At 42.0% G+C, this 27852-nt stretch overlaps 1 long non-coding RNA gene across 1 annotated transcript in view; it reads left to right on the forward strand.

Moving 5' to 3' along the window:
• Positions 1-7237: 7237 nt before the first annotated feature.
• The window catches only part of LOC129527950 (uncharacterized), a 67968-nt gene continuing 47353 nt past the window's right edge, over positions 7238-27852 (forward strand). The window contains exons 1-2 of the long non-coding RNA XR_008673056.2: positions 7238-7626; positions 26211-26333. This is a non-coding gene — a long non-coding RNA (uncharacterized lncRNA). The remainder of the gene's footprint in view (positions 7627-26210; positions 26334-27852) is intronic.

Below are 27852 nucleotides of genomic sequence, written 5' to 3' on the forward strand. Positions count from 1 at the left end.
GTCTTACAAAGTAAGCTCTTGCAGCCTTTACCAGAAACAGTTGTTTTGAAAACCAACTTTTTTAATTTGTTAGAATCAGGTTTTCTCAAGAGGAAATGCCTTTGAGAACTGAAAGGAAATTGAATGGTGTGTTAGGTTGGAATTAGAAAGAAGGTAAAGGGAGGCCCTTAGCCCTAAAGGCTTACTGGACTGTGGGTGGGAAGAGGGAGGAGAGTTGGACTGGGGGCACATGTAGCCAAAGACTGGGAGATTGTTCTGAGGGAAGCACTGTATAGGGAGAAGAGTCAGCACGGAGAGGGAGATTCACAAGAACTACATGGGAATCAGGTGCTTGTTTCTGAGTGTGAAATATGTGCGCCATTCAAGGGAAGATGACCCACCACCAATGCCGAAGAGCCACATGAGCCATGAACAACGTGAGGGCTTTTCCCTGACTACTACTTGCAAATCACCTACATATTTATCATGAAACACAAATGACAACCCAAGTCCCCAAGATCTTCTGGAACTTGAACATTCTCCTTTATATGGGCCCAATATATGGAGAGTATTGTAAAAGCCATACCTTCTGGCAGTTTTATTGCCATTAAGACAGTGGCAAAGGGAAAATTTTCAGACTTTTACTGTGATGGGACTAGCTAATGGTGACACCTGTCTCGGTTAAATGAGGTTCAGCCTCCTGCACTTGAGGAAGAGAATTGCCCCCATCACTAGGCATTTTACAAATCAATGGGAAAAGCGCTAGTGTTTATCAATACTCAGTAACGTCCTTGTCCTTCTAAGCCTATTCCCTTGTTTCACATAACCGGATGCTGAGAAACTACATTTCCTAGACATCTTTGCCAGCAGAGCTCTGGTTCACATTCATCCAATGAAAGGCACTGATGTGAGATTTAGATGGCAGAAGAGAACAAGCCATCATGACTCCCCTTCAGGCAGCAATAGGTGGACTTCTGGAAGATGTAAGTGAGGTTTGCAGTGGCTTCCAGGTGAGTGCCTATGATCTGCCTGTTCTCGAACTGCCAGAGGCATTTAATAATTTCCTCAAAGGCTGCAGAGGCTCTTCGTGACTTATACTTCCCCCAATCCTTCTAACTGCACATAATTACGTGTTTCCTAATAGGCACATAATTCCCTGAATTAAATTCCTTCCTGCTAAAACATCTAGAATAATTTTCTGACTTTCTGACCAAACCCTGACTGATTTAGGTCACTCTCTTTAAAAAGTTTCTTTAACTAGTGAGCTGATCCAATCGATTATTCAACTTACCAATTAAATGTTATACTATGAAGAATACAACTCTTGGGCAGATGGTTGTAAATCAGTTTGTCCACCTTTAGTCTTGCTGTTGGCAGCTATTCCTTCATCACAGATCTGTCCACACACGACAAATATTGATTGAATAGATCAATAAAAATTTGAGGCAGCTTAATAAGGTAGAGTACAGAATTTGGAGTCAAAAGCCTTTAATATAAGTTTTAACTCAACTACTTATAAACTCTGATCTCAGACAAGTTATTAAAGCTTATACACTAGGCAAAATAAAAGCCTCCATTTTTGTCTATTTCACAGGATTTAGTGAGATAGTGAATGTGTACTGCCTTACAATTGTAACATGTTACAATTTAGCTAATATAAATGTCACCTATTTTTATTAATGAAAGATAGCCTTTCTATCTTCATTAATTTCTATCTCTCTTAGATATATATAAGGCTATAACTCTTAGAAAGGCTAGCATTTCAATTGTGGTATGGATCACTACTGTGAAGTGAATACCTTCTCTGTAATAAAAACTGTAATAGCTAGGACTTGTTAAAGGCTAGGCACTATTCTAAGTTCCTTAAATATATTAAATCATTTAATTCCCCCAATAACCCCTTGAGATAAGAACTATTTATCCCTTTTTAATAGATGAGGAAACTGAGGCACAGAGAAATTAAGTAATTTGGCCAACACCAAATAGCTCATAAAAATGTGGGGACAGGATTTGAACCCAGATAGCCTGGCTAGAGAGTCTCTGTTCTCAGCCACTAAGGGAAATTTGGAAATTGGAAGAATAATGTAAAAGGAAAAGTTGGGATAGTTCAACTCCCCTCTAATATGTTTAATTCAACAAGAAGACAAAGAGCCAGTCAATATCAGCTGTCAGTCCACATTCTTGCTCTTGACATTGGCATGAAAAGTGGCCATGGAGAATAGGCTATGAGCAGCAGCAGCAGCTGTGGAGTAAATGGGTGGGGAAAGCAGAGCATGGTGTGGAAAAGGCCAGAAAGCACAAAATGTGCTCAGGCCCAGCCAGTAACAGTACAAAACCTAAGCCAGGCTGTGATCAAAACTCTAAGGCAGACATTGCAACAGCTGTGCTTGGTGACATCACTGTATTCTTAGTACCCATCTTCATGTGGCCATGCTGAGTGCAGACCCTGTACCACATCCAGGAGAGGTAGCATACCCAGCAACCTGCTCCCTCGGATGCTGGGAATGTGGGAGCAGTGGCTTTAGGCCACTGGCCTCACCTCAAATTGGCATCTGGTGCTGGAGTCCTTGCCCACTCACCATCTCAGCCAACAGATAGTAGCTGCCTTCCTTCAAGCTTTTTTCCACATCTATCATAATCTTCTGCTTATAATTCTGCCTTGTTCCTTCCCTCAGAAGAGCAATAAGAGAGATAGAAACACTTCCACCTCAGTACTAGGGAATAAACAACTCTTTTTGAAAGCCTCCCAGTCCTTTGAAAAAAATATTTACTAAGTTTCTTACAGTAACTAAAATTACAAAATAGAATGATTGATTGAAAATGGACAAGTCTGGAGACAGACTTGGTTTGGGGGAAGGAAATGAGTGAATATGGTGGGAAGGGAAATGACTGAATATGGTATCAGTCACTGAGCTCTAGATGAAGGTGGAAGGACTGTCAGGTGTGGCCTAGAGTTGTATATCCAAGGTTTAGCAGAGATCAAGGCTGAAGAGGCAGATTTGAGCATCATTTTTGTAGGAGTGTTAGTTGAAACCACAGGAGAAGATAAATCTTAAGGGCAAGACAGTAGCTGGCAAAACCAAAGTATCAAAGACAAAGTCTAGGCAACTCTTTTCCTAGCTCTCTAAACATTCCAAGAGACGCTTTCCTTGGAGCTAGGGGGACAAGGTGGTACTTAAATTACAATGTTCTAGTCTACTACTAACTATTTTTCATAGCTCTCTTGGGATGCTGTCTAAATCAAGATTTGGGAAATTGGAGTAAATGTGGAATAAAGAGCTTTTAAAAAGATCCACACGAATGTGCTGTTGTATTATTTAATGTACTGTATTATTCATTCTCTGGTCTTTTAAATTATTCTGAACAATAACCTCACATGAATGTCCTTTTTCATTAATTTGCAACTTAAAAATTATCTCTATATGTAATGGAAAATATATACCTTAATTTTTCAAAATGTTACCCCAATACACTTGGATTTTCTCTCATGCTCCTAGAGTAGAAGTCTATAAGTACTGTAGAATGAACTTCTGAATGACATTCATACAGCCAACAAGCATATGAAAAAAAAAGCTCAACATCACTGATCATTGGAGAAATGCAAATCAAAACCAAAAGGAGACACCATCTCATGCCAGTCAGAATGGCAATTATTAAAACGTCAAGAAACAAATGCTGGTGAGGTAGCAGAGAAAAAGGAATGCTTTTACACTGTTGGTGGGAGTGTAAATTAGTTCAACCATTGTGGAAGACAGTGTGATGATTCCTCAAAGGTCTAGAAGCAGAAACACCATTTGACCCAGCAATCCCATTACTGGTGTATACCCAAAGGAATATAAATCATTCTATTATAAAGATGCACACATATGTTCATTGCAGCACTATTCACAATAGCAAAAACATGGAATCAACCCAAATGCCCATCAACAATATATTGGACAAAGAAAATGTGGTACATATACACCATGGAATACCATGCAGCCATAGAAAGGAATGAGATCATGTCCTTTGCAGGGACATGGATGGAGCTGGAAGGCATTATCCCCAACAAACTAACACATGAACAGAAAACCAAATGCCACATGTTCTCACTTATAAGTGGGAGCTGAACGATGAGAACACATGGACACAAAAGGGGAACAACACACACTGGGGCAAGTGGAGGGAGAACATCAGGAAAAATATCTAATGGATGTTGGGCTTAATACCTAAGCGATGGATTGATTTGTGGGGCAAATCACCGTGGGACTCATTTACCTCTAACAAACCCACACATCCTGCACATGTACCCTGGAACTTAAAACTTGATGAGGGGAAGAAATGAGTGAACTTCTGAAGTTTGTTTCCTCACTGATGTAGATTAAGGAAAATGCTTATATGAATTCATTTTTAGCGTCTTGACTGGGCTAAAATCTTAGTTTACTAAATCTGTATTTGATCATGAAAAGTGCCGAATATCAATACCTCACCCTTTTCTGCCCCCATCCCACCCCACTCCTACTCCCAAATCTACTGGCAGCAATGGATTAACCTGGAGGTAAGTTCCTGCCTGAACCATGTCCTCAATGAGATTCAAATGTGTGCAAACATGTTTAGAAAGGTTGAGGTGGTTGCGGGGGGGGGGGGGGGGGCGGTGCATGGGTAGAGGGGAGAAAGAGTAGATTCCTGAAGGGAAAATTCAATATATGGAATTAAAAAGATAAATATGGCCTGGCCAGCCAGACTCAGCCACAGAGTCAGCCTGCTGTTTGGAGTGGAGTTGGTATTTCTGGAACACACGGCATAGTATCTGGATATGGAATCTTCACATCCCTGCTGCCTTGGTGGCATTTCTCCATTCCTTGAAGAATAGGGGCTGGGAGTGTGAACTGACAGGTGTTACAATCAACCTGGTAATAATCTGAGGCCCAAGGAACCATGCTGTGGAACATACCCATCTGAAGATGTCATAGAAGCGGTGAATATTTTCCTTTCTAATTTACACGAGACTGTGAGGCTGTCAGGGTCTTGTGGCGACTGATAGTGCTGGTGGCCAGAGTGAATTAGCTGAACCTGGGCCAGGAAGAGGCCCTTTGGAAGGAAGAATGTGGTTCAGGGAGACAGAATCTGCAGGAGACTGCAGCTGCAAAACAGCAGAGGCCAAGGCAGGTGCTGGAGGTCAGGGCCGTGGTGGGACAGGCAGCAGAGGCCCTTTGGGGCCGAACTTGGATAGCAGAGGCAGTGACAGGCAGTGCCCCTAAGGTGACTCACAGATGGATGAAAATTACTCTTTGGGAAGTTCCATATGTATGTGGGGGATCTTGCAAGGTGCTGTAAGAACAGTCGGGGGCTTGCTGTCTCCAAAATACGGGCCGTAGTGGTCATGCCATTTCATTCAAATCCATAGATACAGACTGGTATGTTGAGGATGTTTGTGATATAAATGTGTGAATCATAGAACAGTTGGAAAGCAGTCATTTACTTATTTTAACAATATATATATACCTTTTAGAAATCTATATTAGCAATTACACAGACACACACACACACACATCCCAACAATGCATAGCCTGCAATTAAATGCAAAGGCATTTGCAATTAATTTTAAATTACTTACATATTAATGGATGGTTTTAAGATGATTGAGCACAGTTTGTCCTCAAGCATTTCAACATTTAAACATACTCCTTACCTCCCTCTAATCTTATTTGCACTGTTAATTTGCTTAGCAAATATTCTCTGCTAACATCATTTTTGTGTGTGCTCCTAAATTACGCAACTGTAAAGACTTAAGCTCTGCTCCAAGGTAAATGCCAGACAACTGGAAACCAAAGGAAGGTGTGTGTGTGTGTTGTGGGGTGCATGTGGCTCACCGTTTTCTTAGAAGAGACAGGATGTCCATTGTATTAGTCAGGGTTCTCCAGAGAAACAGAATCAATAGGAGACCTTACATACACACACACTCACACACACAGAGCTATTACGAGGAACTGGCTCACATGATTCTGGAGGCTAAGAAGTCCCACTGTCTGCTGTTTTGCTAGCTGGAAAGTTGGTGGTATAATTCACATTCAGTCCGAAGGCCAGGAAACCAAGAGAGCAGATGGTATAAATCCCAGTCTGAGGGCAGGAAAAGATGAGATGTCCCACCCAAGCAGGCGGGCTGGGAGAAAAAAAGGTCAAATTTCTCCCTTCTCTGACTTTTGTTCTACTCGGGCACTCGGTCGAATGGATGGTGTCCATGCACTTTGGGAAGAGCAATTTACTGAGTCCATTGATTCAAATGCTAAACTCATATGGAAACACCCTCACAGACATACCCAGAAATACGGTTTAATATGGGCACCTATAATTCAGTCAAGGTGACACATACAATTAACCATCACATCCATCTAACATGGGCTGGCAAGGCATTGGTTAAATGAGGGTACAGCCCATGTTGGGGAGGAATGGAATCCTCCTGACTAGCCAAGGGCTTTAATCTTTAGTTCTCAACTCTGGCAGCACATCAGAGTCACTATGGAGTGATTCGTGAATACGTCTGGGCCTGCATCAGGAGCCGTGTGACCATCCTGCCTGGTCAGCCACAAAGTTACAATGCTTCCTTCCTGGGTAACCTGCCAGCAGGAGCACATGGCACAGCAAAGCTTGGAAGAAGGTGAAACAAGGAAATCACCAGGCGTTCTTCACTGTTTACCTCTCACTCAATGTTATGACAATTTTGGCGTGCTGGCTACTTCATATTTCTGTTTATGAAAAGAGGAAGTCTGACTCTGCCAAATAGGAAAGGAAGAATCGTAATTGTGTTATTGGTGGAGGGTCTTGACTACAACTTGTCCCAGTTCTTGGCGTTTTGAACCAAGAATTGGACAAATTAAACAAAGCAACCAAAGAATGAAGCAACAAAAGCACAGACTTGTGGAAACGAAAGTATACCCCACAGGGTGGGAGTAGGCGCCAGCGGCTCCAGAGCACTGGTTATAGAACGTTCTGGGGTTTAAATACCCTTTAGAGGTTTCCCAGTAGTTAGTTGGTTTACACCCTATGTAAATGAAGGAGTGGCCCACAACCAGTCTAATGGGTTGTGGAAGGTGACGAGTCAGACTGAAGTGAAGTTACCAAGTAACACCCTATGCAGATGTCTGATTGGTTGTAGGAAGGGGACCAATCAGAGGTACTTGCCATTTCTCATCTGCGATGCAGAAAGGGGTGGGGGTTGCAAAGGGAGTAGCCTCTGTTTTTTTGTTACTTAAGCATGGGAAGTTGGAGTTTTCCTTTTGATTCATTTCTAGGAAGTCGGTGCAAACTGGCCCTGCCTCCAGACCCTATTCTCCAGCATGAATTGCATCTCATCAATGTCATTTTCACTTTTGATGATGAAGGCTGATTACCTTGTAGAGAGAGAAGTCATAGGGATGTTATGTCCATGGAGCATGGCCTTAAGTGGACCTATTTCTTGGGGTCTCCAGATCTGTTTGGAACTTCAAAATTATTCAAGAAAAGCTGTCACATCAGCAGAAGACTGAACAGTTTTACCTAATGGTATCTTGAGTAGAAATGTAACCTAGAAGAGTTTATTGAAAATCCTCCTGGCTGATGCTGATTTCTTGGAATCCTGAGTCTTACACTTGCTACCTAATAAAAAGAAGGAAGATTCTTCTCAGCAAGGTTGGTTTTTTGATCCTTTATGACACAGAATTGGGAGTAACTGGGGAGAAATATAAAAGGTCTGAGACTAGTTAAGGCTGGTGGAGGAATTGAGTGGTATTTCAATCAAGAAAGGGAGGGAACAGCTATATATACGAGAAAATGAAGAAAACAAAATGTTTACATTTTCTTTGTATTGAAATATTGTCGTGTTCTATTACCCCTTTTGTGGTGTTCAAGAAACTCAAGTACAGATCTTGAATACCTTTGGCTGGACTTGCTTTATTGGCTACAGCTCTCCGTTAAGACTGGTCCAGTAGGGTCACAGACTTATAAAAAGCTCTTCAGACTCTCTCAACCAAACAAATCCATGCACTCCATAGATTTGTTTTTTCAATCAATTATTTGGCCCTCAAGGGGTTTTTTATACTCATAAAGTGTAAAAAGTCATTTCAGATCCCTCTACTCATGAAAGGAAGGAAGGGAGGGAGGGAGGGAGGAAGGGAAGTAGAGGCGGGGAGGGAGAAAGAGATAGGGAGGGAAATAGGAAGGCAGAGAGAAAAACAAAACAATGAGGTTTTGACTTCCCTTGAGCCACTAGGCTGGTGGAGTGCAGTGGTACGATCTTGGCTAACTGCAGCCTTGACCTCCCAGGCTCAAGCAATCCTCTCACCTGAGCTTCCCAAATAGCTGGGACCACAGGTGCACGCCATCACACCTGGCATATATATATTATTTATTTTCTTTTATTTTATTTTTATTTTTTTTTGTAGAGACAGGGTTTTGCCATGTCACACCAGGCTAGTCTTGAACTCCTGAGCTCAGGTGATCACCCACCTCAGCCTCCTAAAGTGCTGGGATTATAGTCATGAGCCACCATGCCTGGCCACAACCAGCTTTAAATAAGAGCTCTGGACAAGAATTGAGCTGGAATTCCCGAAAGCATCCATTGTATGTAATGAATTAGCTGTCTCTTATGCATTTAGATTACTACCAGTTACTTAGACTTCAGAGAATTGAGAAAATAGTCAAAAAAATAATTTTCTGTGTTCTATGGTTCAGATGAGAAATATTATCTGAAAAAAATCTAGATCAGTTTCTTGACAGTGGCACCATTGACAATTTGGGCCAGATAATTATTTGTTGTGGAGGTTTCTCTGTGCATTGTAGGATGTTTGGCAGCATCCCTGGCTTGTACCCACTAGATGCCAGTATCTCCCTCTCCCTTTCTTACACACATACACAATCATAATAATCAAAAATTTCTCTAGATTTTTGCCAAATGTCCCTTGGGTGGCAAAATCCCCCCTAGTTGACTAGTCTAAATCCTTGCTGGTCCAGTAGGGTCACAGATTTATAAAAAGCTCTTCAGACCATCTTTCAACCAAATAAATACATGCACTCCATAGATTTGTTTTTCCAATCAATTATTTAGCCCTCAAGGGGTTTTTTATACTCATAAAGTGCAAAAAGCCATTTCGGACTTTTTGCTGAATAACGATAGACATTAGTGTCTATCAGCTTGAGCATCTCCTGGGAAGCTTGTTGAAATTCTGGAATCTCATGGCCCACCTAGACCTTCTATATCATAATCGGCATTTTAACAAAATCCCCGTGTGATGTGCATACGCACCAAAGCCTGAGAGGCACCCCCAGTTTTGCAAAGGTCTGCTTGATTGAGCCCTGTTGAGAATCTATCATGAGCATACTAAAAGACAAAAGTATAACAAATTTGCTTTAAATATCTGAATTGGCTTTTATTTGCAATTCTAGAATCGGGCAACACCACATTCTATAAAATAAGTGTTCCCATGAGCTGAGTAGAGGAGGTGGGCTTTACAGACAGCAAAAGGCAGAAGAAAGCAGAAACAGTGAAAGGAAAAGCAGACTGGTTGTTTCAAAGTTATTTTCCTTGTATGGTTTAAACCCAGGGGACTTCTTTAGCTTGCCGGCTGAAGTGAACTGGGCCCCTTGAGATTGGTTGCTATGACTCTCCTGGCCTTTTTCTTTCTTTCTTTTTTTAAAACTGGCCTGTTTCAGAGCTCAGTTGGATCAGGTGGCACCTAGCATGAGTGACTCCATCCCGTTTGGTCTGATTTGCGGGAGCCTAGCGCAGGAGGCTAGTCCAAAACCATGGCCTCTTATGAATTTCATTTAACAAGCAAGATATCTTGGCATGCTGTGGGGATAAACTGATAGACGTAATCCCAGGTCTCACTGAATAAGTCTGCACTTGCTCAGCTAAGCTAAATGTATTATATGATTCTCACACATGTCCATATGATCAAATAATATGTAGCCAAAAATTATGATGCAGATCTATATTTATTTACATGTATTGATGTTCATAACATATCTTGTTAAGTGAAAAAGCAGATTGCAAAATAGTATATATCACACAGTATGATCTGTTTTGCAGACACAAATTAATTCAAATTATATGTACATAAGAAATATATCAGTGTATATAAACATTTTTTAGCATATCTTGGAGAAAGATTATTGTTGATTTTTATCTTCCTTAAAATGTTTTCAGCATTTTTCTGAATTTTTACAATGAACGCATATTATTTTTATAACTAGAAAAGACAATTTCTTCAATTTTGCAAAAGACGGCCTTAACAGCTACATCTGCTCTGCCTCATAGTCTGTTCTCATAATAAAGAGGTCCAAGATTTATAAAATATGTCTACACTATTCCTTTTCTGGCTGAAATCCACCCATTTTTTCACCCAGAGAGCAGGATCCAGAACTAAGGGTAGATATGATTCTATGATAGTCCCTGGGCTGGTGGCCCCTATACTCTCTGTGGTGGGGTGGGAGTGGGGGTTCAGAATGCTATAACATTTGACGTTATGGTTAGAGCTGGGGTGGGGCCAGATCATGATTCACCAATCCCATTTCCTCCTGGGCACAGAGCTGGGCTACATTTCCTAGACTTCTTTGTGGTTCAGTTTGGTCTTGTGACTAAAAGAATGTGAACAGAAGTGATACATGACACCCCACTCCTGGTCCTTAATACCTCTGGATGTGATTTGCTGTGCTGTTTCCCCTATGCTGGGTGGATACAGAAAGTTAACGTGAGATAGATGGCAGAGTCACAGGGGAAGGACCCTGGGCCCCTGCCTCACATGCTGATGCAGAGCAGGCTGCTGATGGAGAGCATATTTTGAACTTTATATAAGCAAGAAATAATAAACCTTGATCACATATGAACCCATACACATTTGGGGGGTTTGTTTGTTACAGACCACTTACATTCGGTTTTGAATAAAGTACTGTTGCTGTGCAGAGGAAAGAGAACAGGAAGTAATTACTAAAGAAGCAGTAGCCTCTGAAAGAGAACTGGTTTGAATAAGCCAAATCACGTTTAACTAGAGTCTTACAACTAGGCTTATGAGAGCATTTATTGGCACAGATGATATAAATGGAAAAGGCCAGATACTTGGGCTCTGCCTAATAACCTCTTAATGAAGAGTAAATTTAAAATGCAATGTTTCTTTCCAAGAAAGAGGGTCTCTAGCAGGAATTTGAGTTCATTGGTCACTCAGCAGAGCTACACTCTCATTATAGCAGCAGGTTGTGGGCAAAGGGCTATCAAGAAACCATCAGAAGCCTGAGTTTTCTTGCTTGCTTGAATGTAATAGCTCATCCATTTGACATTGCATTAGGTTGAAACTTGGCACAAGGCTTGTCAGCCCAGATGTGAAATTTTATTGTCAAACAAACAAAATATGTTTTAAAATGTTCCAGGGATCTCAGGTTGTTGTGGTTTAAAGTTTCTTTTATTGAAAAATTGAGCCAATAGATAGGAGCTTCAATATAAAACATAGAATTTTGCAAACAGTTACTACTTTAGAAAAATATACGACTCTGTATTCACTCAAGAGCCTTTGAAATAACAGCCAATAACAAGAAAAAAATGTGGACATTAATAAACTGTTTGGGTGGGCTTGTGTATGTTCTTTTCCTTCCTGTCTCTCCACTAAACTGAAACCTTAATGTTGAATAACAAACCTTGACCTACAAATAATTTCTCTATTTTCTCATGGTTTCCTTTCTTGGCCTTTTATGAGGCAGGAAAGTAGCATGGTCTGAGTGATATCTTGACAACCAACATTTCCCTTTGGATGAGAAAAACAACTGTTATTCTAACAGGAGATGACTTCTATGCTAACACTTCTGAACAATGCCATGCCCACTTGAAGGTATGAAATTCAGCATTACAGGGCATTATGTTAGCCAAAAGCCAGGATGAAGCAGAGAATCTAACACTTTGGAGGAAAGAGCTACCTTACCAGAACCAGAGAACACTCAGGCCATCTAACACCTTCAATGATTTAACGTTGTAAAAATGAAGGACAGGGTGGGCATGGACGATGTCCTAAGGGAAACAAAAAGAATGGTGTTAAAGTCTGGCAAACTCTCAGAAGGCACAGCACAAGTGAGTTCTAAATCCCTCCTGGAGCATAAGCAGAGACAATGCTATTGACAAGCATGACTGTTCCAGGAGGGTAACTCAGAGGCCCCTGGAAATCCATTGAAGACCACCAGGGGAGCCAAGACCACCCCTGGAGGACCACTGAGTTGGTGGGTAACTCTGGGAGCCCAGAGGTAACACTCCTTTTATTACCTGAAAGACACAATGATACTTATGACCCATTCTGGGAGTCTACAGGGCTCAATAAGTTCATGTGCATAGGCACTGAGAAGTGTGGGTAAAAGACTAAAATTATATTATTCCTGGCTGGGAATGTTCCCTGTAAAATTCCTTATAATTACAGTGCCACCCTTGTAGATATTAGACCACAGTGAGGTTCTGAGCTGTATCATAAACTTCTTACCACCCAATAAACCTCCTCTCTTGGCTTTTTCTCCCTGAAGCATGTTCTTTTACCCCAAAACTTTCTATATCCTGGCCTACTAATTTCAATGGGAGTCTCAGACAGCTAAAGCAGGATGAAGACCAGTAGAACATCAAGTGTAACCACTTTATCTTACAGAGTAGGATGTCAGGTTCAGAGGAATGGCATCGTATAGACTCTGAGATGCAAATAACACTCCCCAAATCACCTGAATAACTCTTGGGCTCAGCCCTTTTCAAGTGTTTTTCAGAACAGTGGTGCCTCATGGCCTGTGCTTGCCATGCAGTTAAAGTACAAGAACATGGACATTTTCCCAATCTGTGTCTCTCTCTCACTTACACATATACAGTGTTAATGAGTTAATGAGTTGAATTTCCTCAGTAAGGAGTTTGTGTATTTGTGGGCATGTGCTTAAACTCTGTTTTCTGTTAATATTGATCAGGATAATCATTTAGCAAAACCATAGTACTTAGTTATTTTTAGTTTAAAATATCAATGACTCACGGCTTTCCAGAGCTCATGGGAAGCCATGCTTCCTGGTCTTCTGCTACCTGAACATGTTTGAGAATCTCTGCACTCCCCCAGGCTTCCTGTCCCTGGATTTGGGCATAGAGAGAGCATTTTGGCTTGGCATGAAGGAGAGACACTGTGAGACTCAGGATGCATGAGTGTTGCTTCAGGAGCAGGTTACACATGTGTTATTGGGCCATTCTCCTGGGTTCTTCACAAAATCCAGCTCCATCTCAGGGATGGAAGCTTGGGAGAGCTGAGAGGCATCATCCTTATTTTTCCAGAAGGCACTATTAACAGCAGTAACAGTGTAGTTACCCTCAACAGCTCCTTTCACAGTAGAGGCTGACAAAGCAAAGCTGCAGTAGAAGATAAAAGCTGTGGATATCTCATGGTGGCTATTGACCAACTCACAAGTGGGCTTGAGATCTATGTAGGCTGATCTTCAACAACTTCAAGAAGTATTTGTGTGTGTATGGTGGAGATGGGGTAAGAGGAGTGGGTGGTTGGTTTTATTTAAGGAAAGATATGCTAAAGAGCCTGCAGACGGGCAAAAACAGGGGCTTTGGGTTATTAATGTTAACCATAGCTCATTGTTAGTCACTAGCTGGGCTGGTGAAGCCTGGGATATGTAAGTAACATAAAGTTAACATTTTGATCAGAGATTGTATTCTCTTGTTGGCACAGAATAGTATTCCAGGGACTGCAAGTGCTGTAATTCATCCCTACAGACCCAACTTATTATAAAGAGTGACATGATCTCCAAAACACTTTATTCCAACAAATATATGCAAAAGTAATATTTTGGTGTATTGGAAAACACTCTAGGTTTAAATCCTAGCTCTTTTTGCTGTGTGATTTGGGCCATATTATTAACCTCTCTGATCCTCAATTTACCACCTGTTAAATGGGCATAATAATACCAAACTCAGAATTTATGGGGGGATCATTTATTTAGTCAACAAATATTTACTGAGACCAAATATGGGTGAGGCATTGGACACAGAATGATGAATACAAAGACCGTTCCTTCACTTATGAAGTGTATCTTCTGATGGAACATAAGAAATAACATATAAAAACTGTATTAGCACAATACTTTGAAATAAGGGGTGCTGAATAGACAGCACTTTTCATTACTATTTGCCGTTGTTAATATTTCCATTTGAGCTTTCATGCCTAGGAGATAGAAGTTTCACAATGGCGAGGAACTTTATTCATTTTGTACATAGCTAAATAGCACATAGTACGTAATCACAAAATATTTGCTGAATGGATGGGTCCAAATGTTTCTCATAGTTTTTAACAAGCTTCGTTCCTGCATAAGTAAACATGTTTTAGATTGCAAATGCATACATTCCCGATGTGTTGCAGAGGGCTGATTTGTTAAAATATTTGCCTCTGAAATATTCTCTTTAAAACATTTCTATACACATACACCTATGTACATATTTATACTTAACTACCCAGTTCAGCAATTGATGAGCTATATTTTCCCTGAGCTCTGAGTAAGCTCTACAACTAGGCAGAATCCCCAGCTCAAACTTAGATGTGCTCTCACAGTGAGTGTGCCCTCCACATCAGCTCCAGAGTTGAGAGTGTTCTGTAATGTGTGTGGTTCCCTCCACTGTGACCTCTCTCTAGTCCTTCATTTAGTGTTCTGGGGGAAGAGTTCTGATTCCCACAAGAGTGACAAAAGAGGCACAAATTCTGGAGCCATAGCTGCCACATTGAAGCAAAGAGTATTCTACTAGATGGTGAAATGCAAGTTTTGTGGAAGCCCAAGTTGCTTTCAAGGCAATAGGTGGTAGAAGTGGAAAGAACAGAACAGTCTGGTAAGAATCATTAGACATTTTACAAGCAAAAAAATATCACAGCAGTTGGAGGTCTGAACAATTGTAGACCTGGTCTTCAGAGACCATGGCCAGAGGCATGCCAAACCTTCAAGAGATTTGAAGCAATGAAAGGATCATTACAGATGGACAAGAAAAATCTCTCGCCATAGGCATGAGGTTCTAGTAGGCAATATAGTGTGGACTGCTTACTGCTCCAGCATTCTGGAATACAACCCCATTTCTCAAATCCTTAGTTGAGAAAAGACTCATGTTAGCTTAAGCCAGGAAAGAATTTACTCAACAGTGCTTCCAAAAACCCAAGGGCAAGCATGCAGTGGATCTCAAAATAAACTGGAATCTGAGAGAGACAGCCATGAGGAATCTGACTCTCCTATCTCTAGTCATAATGGGTCTTATTTTTTCTCTTTTTACACCTTGGCTTCCTCTGCTTCCCTGGACACACCTTTTGAAAATATAACCAATAATGATGTCTATCCACCTGGAGAAGACTAGATCTCTCTCCACTTCATTCCATCTTCCTAAGAAATATTCCTATTGGCCCAACCTGGCCCAGTGACTATTGGGCCCAACCTGGGCCCAGTGACTGTGGCCGGGGTTGATTCATATCTTACAAACGTGGCCACCAGGAGCCATGGTGGGGAATGGGGAGAGCAGTTTCCAAAAAAAGGCTAGGGTTAGGATGAGGTAAGTTGCTAGACACATAATCCAATAGGTTTTCAGCATGGTTCCTGATTAAGGACATGGCCCGTAAAATATACCAGACCTTCCGTAGGCCCTTAGTTGGATATAAATACAAGCCAAAGTAGACTGAAGGGGGCCTCATGGTTCGAGACCTGAGTTTGTGTTGCTGCTTTGTGGCCTGAGGCATGGTCCCCTCTCTGGACATTTGTTTCCTCTTCTGAAACATGAAATTGCATTAAGCCAGTTCTACATAAAAGTATCACAAATCTTATTAAAATTCTAATGTTTATAACTCACTGACAATAAGACTACTCGGGTTAAACTTAATTAGAAATGGTCTTTATCTTTTATTGAAGTTATAACAACTGATGTTTCAGGTGAGAAGTTCTGATGGGGTGACATTAATGTTTCTGAATACTAAAAGTCAGCGAGAGTAAATTCATGACTAATTCATAAATGCAGTTTTGTGGACAAACTGCTGCAAAATACAATCCATTCAGGGGTGAGTAATAATAATAGCTACCATGTTCTTAGCCAGTAATAGCATTGGCTGTCTGCCAGGCTTTGTGCTAAGATTTCATTTAGTCGTCACGGTAATACTGTAAGGTACATACTATTTTTAATCCCTGTTTTACAGATTTAAGAAAACTGAACTTTGGCTTAGAAAGGCCATCCAGTAAGAATGTGGCTGGACCAAGTTTCAAACCCACTTCTATTGAAAAAGATTGAAAACTGTTGCATTAGCTGATCTCTGCCTCTTAAACTAAATGTGATGAAATTAATAAATTACACAATTATACAATATGATGTGTGTGTATATTGTATACTTTTCATCTCTGATACTCCACACATTCAATGCATGTGTCAGAAAGGTGTAGGTGTATATTAATGTTTAAATATTACCTATTCCCTTGTCTGAAAGGCATGACAGTGTTTCAATCACAGAGCCAGGCGCATGCAGGGAATTTTGCAAGCACAAGCTCAACTATATGAGAAGGCAAAGTTAAGTTTTTATTGGCCTGAGTATGGTGATTCAAGCCTTGATGTTTTACTACTTGGGCCATGTGGTTTGGGAGGTGCTGTTGTAGGGTGTGGGGGTCTGTGACTGCTCACGTGTGCACACGTGTATGTGTGCATGGCCGGGTATTTTTCAGAGTGGAACAAGAAGGATTAACTTTCAGCATTTGGCTCACCCTAACCTATAGCAGATGGGCACTGGCTTTAAGTTCTCATAAAGTCAACCCTAGAGACTTGTTAAATAATTTATCCTCAACTTTGGAATAGCAAAGGAATAAGGTGATTAGGAAAAATGGAAAGCCACATGATAATGTGCCATTGATGGAGTGGGGTTGTCTTTCACTGTGGTACATGGTGAATGTAGCAGTGAATGAATTTGGAAAGTAGTGGAGAGAGAGTCGGACCTGGTTGGGAGAGCCCTTGGAGCAGAGAGCTCCTGACTTTTATCCCCAGCAGCTGCAGCAGAGAAAGTGAGAAAACCTCCATTCTTTACCCAGGGAATGGCCCCAACTTTAAGACATATTGAACCATGCTAATTTTAAGGCCTCCCAATATAACCATTTTATTTCATCCAGCTGTGGGGCCTGACTTTGGGCTGGAAAGGAGAGCCAGAAAAACAGGTAGGGCAGAGCTGGAAAAATAAATCCACAGGCTGCCTGTCAGTACCTGGTTTTAAGCTGAGGGTGTGGGAGCTGTAGCAAAGTCACATGGGTGATTTAACGTAGACCACCACCTCCTACTGGCTTTCAATGACCTCCTTTCCTGTTCCCCACTGCCAGCAGCTGGAGAAGTAAAAGTCCTTCAAGCTTCAATCAAGAAGCTCTCCTACTTTCAGTCCCTTTTAATAAGATGCCATGAGCATAGCTCACTTGTTAAATAGTCACTCATCCATTGAAACAACTTTAAGGAGGCAGGGCTAGTCAGGATCCATGGTTGCAAATAACAGAAACTATTTCTAGTTAATTTAAGCAGAAAAGGAAGTTATTGGAAGGAGAAGGAATAACTTGCAAAACTGAGAATGTGCATGGAGAACTAAGATTGGGCGATTTCCAGGTGCCAACAGAGTCCAGGTGCTGGAAACACAGCCAAGGTCATGCCACAGAAGGGTCTGGATGGCGCTGCAGCTGCCCCTGAAATCCCCACCAGTAAGCAATATTAAGATGTTGCTGGTACTGCCAGAATTCACCTTTAAGTATCCCATAGTTCCCTGTATCACCTGCTTCAAGTTTAAAAATCCAGGGCATTGGCATCCAACCTCACTCGCCAGGGGCCAGGTTAGTGAGAGAGGAACCATTTGAGGCAAGCCTTACCTTCAACATACCTTGGGGTGGCCTGGAGGTATAGTTCAGTTGCTGGAAAGGCAAAACTGCCAAATATTCACAACAGAGCTTTCTCTAAAATTGAGAATTTCCTCTTTCCAGAGAAAGATAAAGAAAGATGGCCAGACATAGTGTTTCATGCCTGTAATTCCAGCACTTTGGGAGGCTGAGGTAGGCAGATCACTTGAGGCCAGGAGTTTGAGACCAGCCTGGTTAACATGGTGAAACCCCATCTCTACTAAAAATACAAAAATTAGCCAGGTATGGTGGCACTTGCTTGTAGTCACAGCTACTCAGGAGGCTGAGGCACAGGAATCTCTTGAACCTGGGAGGTGGAGGTTGTAGTGAGCTGAGATCGAGCCACTGCACTCCAGCCTGGGTGACAGAACAAGACTTCATCTCAAAACAAAAAAAAGAGGAGTTCCTCTTAATACACTGTTGATGGCAATGTAAATTAGTATAGTCATTATGGAAAACTACGGAGGTTCCTAAAAAAAAAAAAAATTATAATATAGCTACCATATAATCCAGTGATCCTACTATTGGATATTTATCCAAAGGAAAGGAAATCAACATGTCAAAGAGACATCTGCACTCCCAAGTTTATTGCAGCACTATTTATAATAGCCAAGATATGGAATCAACCTCAGCATCCATCAACAGATGGATGGATAAAAATATGTGGTCTATCTATAGTATGGAATACTATTTACCCATAAAAATAATGAAATCCTGTCTTTTGCAGCAACATGGATGAACCTCATTATGTTAAATGAAAGAAGTCAGGCACAGGCACAGAAAGACAAATACCATAAAATGTCACTCATGGAATCTTAAAAATTTGATCTCATAGAAATACAGACTAGAATAGTGGTTACCAGAGCTTGGGAGGGTAGTAGGGAGGGGACGATGGGAAGAGATTGATCAAGTACAAAATTACGGTTAGATAGGAGAAATAAATTCTGGTGTTCTGTAGCACAGATGGGTGACTGTAGTAACAATAATATACTGTATATTTTAAAATAGCTAGAAGAGAGAATTCCAAATGTTCTCAGCACAAAGAATTGATAAATGTTTGAGGTGATGGATATGCTAAATACTATGATTTGATCATTACACAATGTATGTATGTATTGAAGCGTCACACTGTACCCTGTAAATAGTTACAATTATTATGTGTCAATTAGAAACAAAATAATTTTAGCTGGGTGTAGTGGCATACACCTGTAATCCCAGCTACTCAAGAGGCTGAGGTGGAAGGATTGCTTGAGCCCAGGAGTTCCAGGTCAGTCTGAGCAACATAGTAAGACCCTATCTCAAAAACAAAATTTAAAAAAACTGAAATAATTTGAAATTCTTAAAAAAGAATAAGTTCCCAGTATCATAATGGGCTCAAAGACTAATTCATACAGATGGTTTGCATTTCATACTTTCCATGAGGTTTAGATTTCTCTGACCTAAGTTCAAAGGAGAATTTGTTCTGATGTTACTTGTCCAAGGAAAGTTAATGTGAAGGTCTCCTGACACCTGCAGAGATGGGCCTTGTTGCTATGACAGCCTTTGGAAGAGGGAAGGATGCAAGAGGTGGAAGCATTACACACCTGTAAAATAATGGTCCACTCCTTACAAGTACCCTGAGCGATTTGATCCTATGAAGAAAATAAAAAACAAGGATTTGTTTCTTTAACTCCTCACCAGGCGTGGCATGAGTTAGGTTGGAGAGTTACAGGCAGAGCCCAGGTGCAGTCTGTTTGGCCTCTGTACTCAGCAGGTATTGATACCAAATCTACGTCGGCCAAGACAGGCCCTCAGAGCCACTCCTTCCACCACTTTGGAGGGCAGTAATTCCCAGCTGTTTGCCAGATTCATGTCATCCATTACTATCTTCTGGGAAACGCTGAGGACATGGGGGACTGAAACTGCTCTAGGAATTGGAGACTCTGCCCCAGGTGAGCAATGTGATTCTGGGCACAGCACCAGGCCCTTCTGGGCCTTGAATTTAGGGGTGAGACAAAATAAAAAACCTTGCAGTTTTAAAATGAAAGGACTGTGGATTTAAAATACAAAATAGCTTCAGCAGTGACTAAAAACCTTGGTAGCCCGAAAGGGAATAAGAGGAGAAAGTAAACTCTGAGAGTATTATCCTTTGAGGCTCAAAGTGTCTCGTCTCTAGGATAAATACAGATTTGTTCCCAATTGTTGGGGTGTTCTGATGTGACAAGCACCCAGTGCTGCTCACCTGAGGGTAATTAAATTTGTGGAGGCACTTCTCCCTCAGCCAAAGGACCTACATGTCATAAGATGGTCGTTATAAAATAAGCATGCCAAATGTGGCCCTGATTTAATAACAAAGATGAAAATCCAATGGGATCTACTGAGACAAGCAAGCTTCACGTATGACTAAGTGCAGGATGAAGGGAGGGTAGGCACAGCTCAGCCATTGACCTGAAGATCAGGGAGGACAATAAGCAAGAGTGGCTCCTGTTCCTCACCATCCACACCTCCACATTGCCACCAGGCCCCCCAAAGTTAGACCATCATCTTGTTTAGGAATATACCTGGGATCGACAAATGGATGTGATTCTATCAAGAACATTCTCTGTCTCCTTATGTTTAGCAAAGGCTCTGGTGTGTGTTCAGCATTGTGACAAATCATTGGATGATTGACTCAAGTATTCAATTTGTGTGTCCTGTAGCAAGAGCCAATTTCTCTGAGTCCTTTCTTGGGCTGTTTCAAGAAAACAGTGGCAGAAAAACTTAGCATTTCAACCTATACTTATGTTTTGCAGAGCCTGTCCTTTGAGTCATTCAAAGCTATGGCAGAGCTCTTCCCCAGGGCAAGGAATTCAGGGTTCTCCTCTTTGGAAACTGGATGACGGGGAGCAGGTCAGGGAGGCAGGGCTGGGAGCAGGCAGAAGCAGACTCTCCCACTGGCCTCTGGAGACACTTTCTCATTGGCCAGGGGTCATGATGAGACAACCCTGGCAGTGATGCTATCATCCCTATATCCATGGATGTCTTGGACCAGTTCTTATTTTAGATGCTCCATCCCTTGAACTCATAAAAAAAACTTGTAGTTATACGTAATTTACTTTTGGTTTGAAGAGCAGGGCTACTCCTTGTTCTGGTGGCAGACTCTTTTTTTCTTTTCCGCTTCTCATGTTAATTGTTATTAGACATTACTTGTGTAAAAATATCGGTAGGGGGTTCAGTTTCTACTGATACGGCAGACTACCTATTCTGAAAAACATTCCTACTACAAAATATTCGGAAATGCTAGGGAAAATGCAACAAACAAGAAAGTTGGGGAAATCCCAAGGCACCGAAGATGGAAAGGGAAATAGAAACCTGAGTGGGAAGCAGGTGTTGAGGCCAGTCTGTCCTGAGGGTGTTGTACGATTTGGGTGCCCTTGGGTTTTAACAACTATGCAGGAGACAGGGTCTGTGCCAGGTGGGGAGGTGAAACTGAGATCTGTCAAAACCTGGGACTTTTGAAGTCAAAGCACAGATTAAAGGGGAAAATGGTGTATTGAAAAAGGGAGATGACAGGAAAACATGAATGACTCTATATGAATTTTGAGTGGTGAAAAAAGGACTTTCTGGAAAATTCGCAGCCTTGTGCTTGTCATTCTTTGGTTTTGAGGTTTGAATTTACACCATCTGCATGAATGAAAATGCCCCAAGTAGAAAAGGGCTCCGGGACATTTGGCTGGAACCAGTGCAAATTCTGTGAAGAATGGAATCACCTTAGAGTTTCATTTAAAAAAAAAAAATCAGAGACAAAAAACAGAATTAGTGTTAGTGAAAGCAAGAGACACAGATTGTTATTTAGGCTGCCCTATGAAGCTACTCCACTCCAGAACTGTAAGTAATAAATACTGTTTTTAAGCCACACGGTCTGTGGCATTTTGTTATAACAGACTAAGACACTTGCTTTATATAAAATGGCCAATGTCATACTTTCTTTGCTCAAGCTGTATCTGGATAATATCTTACATGTGACTAGCAACATACAGTCTATAAAGCCCTTTTACATCTGTTAATCTCATTCTCCATGATCCTATTAGTAGAATTAGATAAATTGAACCCATTCAGCTACTGAAAAAAACTGAGGGTTAGAGAGGCTAAGTGCTCAGCCCTGTTAGTAAACGATAGAGCAAAAAATCTGTAGGTCTTTAAGCCTGAGTCCTGTGACCTTTCCAATCTGGCAGCCCACTTCATTCATAGACAAGCAAAGTTTTTAGAGACTAGGTCTTGTTCTGTTGCCCAGGCTGGAGTGTAGTGGCACGATCTCGGCTCTCTACAGCCTCTGCCTTCTGGGCTCCAGTGATCCTCATGCCTCAGCCTTCCAAGTAGCTGGGACTACAGGCATGTGCCACCACACCCTGCTAGTTTAAATAATTTTTTTGGCCATGCACAGTGGCTCACGCCTGTAATCCCAGCACTTTGTGAGGCTGAGGTGGGCAGATCACGAGGTCAGGAGATCGAGACCATCCTGGCTAACACTGTGAAACCCCGTCTCTACTAAAAATACAAAAAATTATCCGGGCGAGGTGGCAGGTGCCTCTAATCCCAGCTACTCGGGAGGATGAGGCAGGAGAATGGCGTGAATCCAGGAGGCAGAGCATGCAGTGAGTCAAGATTGTGCCATTGCACTCCAGCCTGGGCGACAGAGCGAGACTCTGTCTCAAAAAAAAAAAAAAAAAAAAAATTTTGTTTTTTTTGTTTTTTGTGGAGACAAGGTCTCACTATATTTCCCAGGCTGATCTTAAGCTTGTGAGCTTAAGCAGCCTGTCCACCTTGGCGCATCCCAAAGTGCTGGGATTATAGGCTGGGTGACAAGCAACCTATATTGAGCTAGGACCGAGGGCTGGGGATACTGTACTGCTTGGGATGCTTACTGTGTCATGCGAGAGTCATACAAGAGCCAACAGGGGGATAAGTACTAAAGCTAAGAAGGAAGCCTTGTGGAGGCAGGTAGGAGAGACACCTAACCCAGAATTGGGAGGCTCATAAAAGACTTCTCAAGACGCAGGTCCCTCACGCCATCCTTTTCCAGTGTAACCTACAGCAGCTCCTCCAGACCTCTCGCTGAAAGCACCTGAGGCCAAAAATGACCTCTTAACTCCCCCAATAACTTCCATCTCCACTTACCTTAATCCAGGCACAGGAATTCTGGTGTTCTGATTTCAGCAAGCCACAAAGACCAAGGACTCTCCTGGAAGGTGTTGATTCGCACTGCTATAAGTTGCTTCAGGGACCTACAAATGTTGAAATGGAGGGATGACCAGAGGGGAGGGGAGGAGAGAATTGCAAAAGAAAGGATTGACTGCGACAGGGAGGCATGACTTTGCCCGCCCTTCCTTCTCATTCTCAGGTCAGACTCTTCAAGCAGCACAACAGGCTATGGGGTCAATTTGTAATCTGCTCTCTGATTAGAGGAGAAAATGTGGAAAAACTTTCATAATAAAGGAAATTTGTCTTGGGTGCCCTCTTTCTCCCCTTTCTGGATCTTTCCATCCACTATACACTGAGTGAAGCTATGTTGCAGGCAGAATAGGTTAAGGCTATACTACAGAGCTAGAGAGGCTAAGGGGCTGGAGAATAGAGGAAGTTAGAGAGAGGCATAGAGGGCTCATCTCCTTTCCCATCCCACCCAACTATCCCGAGCAAACACCAGAACCACGCTCCAGTCCAACTTCTGTAGACCTCCAATTCCACCCAGAACTTACCTCCAGAGAACTAGGGAAGGGAGGAGGAGGAGAGGGGAGGAAAATTTCCACTAAGGTATAATTTTTAAGTAAATATTTTTAATAAAACCCTTTAAATATGTCTCAGTGTTCAGGTTTAAATCATCTCTTAAAACTGAAATTTAGGTGATAAAATTATCACTGAACCACGTCCCCCCATCTTCCATAAGGCAATTTCTTCTAGGGTTACAGGGTTTTAAGTTATGGGATGTTTTCAGCACTGCTTGGAGTTAAAACACAATTTTATTTGACAGCTTGAAAAACATTTCATATAGTTCAAATATTCTTCAAAGAAGTCTGTGGAATGAATGAATATTAGGAAAGGCTGGGGCGGTGGGGCAAGGGAAGAAGGAAGTAAAGTCTCCACAGATGCCTCTAGGATATCTGAAAAAATGAGTGGGACAGGGTAGCACAGCCCTTGAGAGGTAGAAGGAGTTGCCTGAGAGAGGGAGAAGCCTTCTGAGAAAAGAAGCCAGGTACAGCCCGTGGCAGCTGAAGAAAAGTCCTAGCCGTCAACAGGGAAGAACAATTCTAGGCACAGCCCTGAGCATTGCTCCTAGTGGAGGCCCTACTGGACTCAGTGTGGGAGAACAATGTGACCAGGAAATAAAAATGAAGAAGTTTTTCTCCTCAACTCTGGAAAATAAAGGGACTCAGGCAGTCCTGCTGTGAGAGCACTCCAACCGAGTGGGACACAGAATGAAGCACAAGACAATATGCGGTGCCACTAAGCATGCTTGTGGGGTAGAGGGCGTGACCTGGCAGGGGAAAATGAAGGTGCCCAGTAGGAGGTGGCAGAGTGGTAACACCCATTGACACAGACCAAAATATTGAAGGAGCACTTAACAGAGCCCTTCCTGGACAAGTGGGAACAAGAGGTGGTGGAATTGGAGTAAACTACTGTTTATGTACCCTTAGGCTTGGAAGGACTGGGGAGATCTGAGTTACACAGGTAGCTCCAAGCTCCTGCCTCTAGTGCCCTATTCCATTCTGCGCTCTCCCTTGGGAAAGAGCTCTCACCCAAGCTGACTTTATTTATCAGAATCAAACACACACTCAAAGCTTATGAATATACAGATTATAAATGGATTCAAACCAAAAGCTCTTTGAGGGCATTGTGTTAACAGTGCCCTTAACAATGGGAAAAGATCATATCTGCGTAGAGATGTTGTGTTTAAACCCACTGTTACACACATCTCATTTGGTCTACATAACAAGCCAGTGAGGTAAGCATGGAGTGTGAAAGCCTGAAGTAAAACCAAATGTAAGTACAGCCAGGTAGTTAAAAATCCCTTTGTTTGTGGGTCTCAAGCTCCCACTAACAACTACCAGCTTCTTAGCAGAGCCAGGTCTCACTCCTCCTGTGAGCCAGACTGACGTGGTGATGTGAGATCTTATCAGTTCTGAAAGGGAAAGAAGTTAAATTCTCGTGGCCTTCTGGAGAGGATCAAGTGTTTTGCCTTCTACCTAGAGTCAATTCTTCTTGACAAGGGGATGAACTCATGAGCTAATGTAAGGAACCAGTCCTTACAGACTCGGTGTGTTTTGAATTGTGTTTGTGAGGTTTGTTTTAATATGTGTCTACCTGCCACGGTGACATATGCCAGTGCATCTGTGCTGAGGCAGCCCTTTTAAGAACCTTCCCCCTGAAAAGGGCCTTAAAATGTGGCAGCTAGTCTTTGGCCTTACATTGAAGAGACACCTCACTGTATGCCTCTAGTCCTGCTTCCAATCAACTGTCGCCTAACTTTTTCATAGGGATGTCAGGGAAGCCTCGGAAGAGTATCATCCTTAACACTCTGCACCTAAATCTTTCCTGAAGTGAGATGGGTTGAATTCCACAATATCTCTTCCTCACACATTAATTCTGTAATGCAATGAAGCTGAGTCTTCTCCATGAGACTTCCCAGGAAAGGTCCCTTTGGGCAAAAATTGAGATGCTGAAAACCTCAGGAAGCCCGGAGATTGACTTACCTATCTGTTGTTGTCACCAGAATTTCTCCTCCTACTGCAACCACATTTATTAAATGCCTTTCAGTGACAATGGGCTATGATAGGGACCCATTTTGTGGTTTCGGAGCTCTAGCTGTGACTTCCATTCACAGGCTTGGCTGCACCTCTCATTCATCTCATCCATTTACTCAGTACCCATTTCCTTTTTTGAGACAGAGTCTTGCTCTGTCACCCAGGCTGGAGTGCAATGGCGTGGTCTTGGCTCACTGCAACCTCCAACTCCCGGGTTCAAGCAATTCTCCTGCCTCAGCCTCCCAAGTAGCTGGGATTAGAGGTGGCTGCCACCAGCTAATTTTTTGTATTTTTAGTAGAGACGGGGTTTTGCCATCTTGGCCAGGTTTGTCTTGAACTCCTGACCTCAGCTGATCCACCCACCTTGGCCTCCCAAAGTGCTAGGATTACAGGCATGAACACCTGGCCTCAGTACCCATTTCTTTGAGTAACTGTGTCTCATGCACCAACTACTACTAACTAAATACTAATATTTAATGTGTGTCAAATGGCAGCTACTGTGCTAAACATTTTACATATGACATCTCCAACTCTTCTCAACAACCTACAAGGCAGTTACTATTAATATCCCCCGTTTTATAGGTGAGAAAACAGAGGCTGAGAGAAGTTGGAAGAAACACAGGAGCAGGGATCCCACATTAGACAGTCTGACTCCAGAGATCAAGACCTTGGCTGCAACACTATATGGGCTCTGGGAAATCCAAGGTTAGTAAAACATGGTCCCTACTCTCACGAACTCATGATTTAGAGGAGGTAGAATTGTAAAATAAGCACAATGAAAAATAAATGTTATCCTAAAGGAATGTGCCCTTAATACAGCATGTGAGGCAGGATCTGCCTACCTGGCTGGGAGGGATGAAAATTGGGGAGATGACTGGTGATCAGGGGAAACTGACTTTCCAAGCTGAGACACAAACTTCAGTTCCTCTCATTCTTTCTCTAATAAAGATATAACAGACAATAACTTAGGCTTTAACAGACTCACATCCTTTGTAGCACAAGTGATCCCTCATTGGCAAGACAGCCATGAGCCACTCCCAAGAACTTGGAAATGAAGAATTTGTAAGATCTTGCCCCTGGTGAGAGAAAGGATCAGATATAAGAATTCACATGGAAATACACAATGTCCACATGACTCAGATCTTGCCCTGCAAGGCAGTCAATCTGAAAATGTTAATGTAGATACACAAGGGACACTCAGGCCAGGAGAAGGAAAGCTGTCCGTCATGCTTGATGATCTCAGATTGAAGGCTAGTGCTGCCCCATTTAGCACTGCTTGGGAGAGAAGATGTCCTTTGAAGGCCAAGCTAGAATCCCAATGTGTTTACACACATCTGGCTGCCAATTCCTGAGGATGACATTAAACATTCCCATTGTAGAATAAACTCCCCTATTTCTGATCCCATAACTTTGCTTCCCTGGCCCTTGTCTATAAGGAAAGAGTGCTTTGGCCAGCCAATCTGTATGCAGGCTTGGGCTTGACAATGATATTTCTAAGTGGAAAATAATAAATTAGCCTTCTAGCTATATACATCAGCTATGTGAGAAACCCAAGGCCCAGAGAGGTACTACAAATTCTCAAGAATTCATTTTGTAACCCTTCTTAAGCTATCATTATCAAAGTAAGATATCACCACAGCCAGCTCCCCCATTCCACCCTTCCACTAGACTGCACAGAGCCCCTATCTATATAAACAATTTGATTTTAACACATTTTTTAAACATTCATAGGTTCATGTGATATACTGTGATTTATTAATGGAGATTTGGAAAAAAGTAGAAAAGAGGCCCTTACGCATTTGCTTATCATTCAATAAGTGCAGGTGAAGATTCTTGAGAGTATCCAGACACCATCTCATCCTGCTCAAGTCCAGGAACTAAACTATCTTTTTATGTTCTTTATTGTCAAATGCACTGTTTCTGGCTAATTTCATGTCTGCCACCACAAGAAAGAGGTAGCACTGCTGTTATTACTGACAGTGCTATGACTTTGGAACCTGTTTGTATTGAAACAATGTAGATCTGCTTGCCTCTGCAGTTCCCTAGAGGTGTTGATTTAATATCGGTTACCTCTTTCTCCATGACACTGCATCATTCATCAAGCAGTTTGTAAATACTGGCTTTTGGCGACACTCTCAAATGTTGTTACTGGGCATCATTAATGATGATCACAAATGCAAGTCTTACCCAGAGTATGCAGAAAAATGTGAACAACAGTTCATTT

The sequence above is a fragment of the Gorilla gorilla genome, chromosome 19 (genome assembly GCF_029281585.2).
Source record: "Gorilla gorilla gorilla isolate KB3781 chromosome 19, NHGRI_mGorGor1-v2.1_pri, whole genome shotgun sequence".
Classification (NCBI taxonomy): domain Eukaryota; kingdom Metazoa; phylum Chordata; class Mammalia; order Primates; family Hominidae; genus Gorilla; species Gorilla gorilla.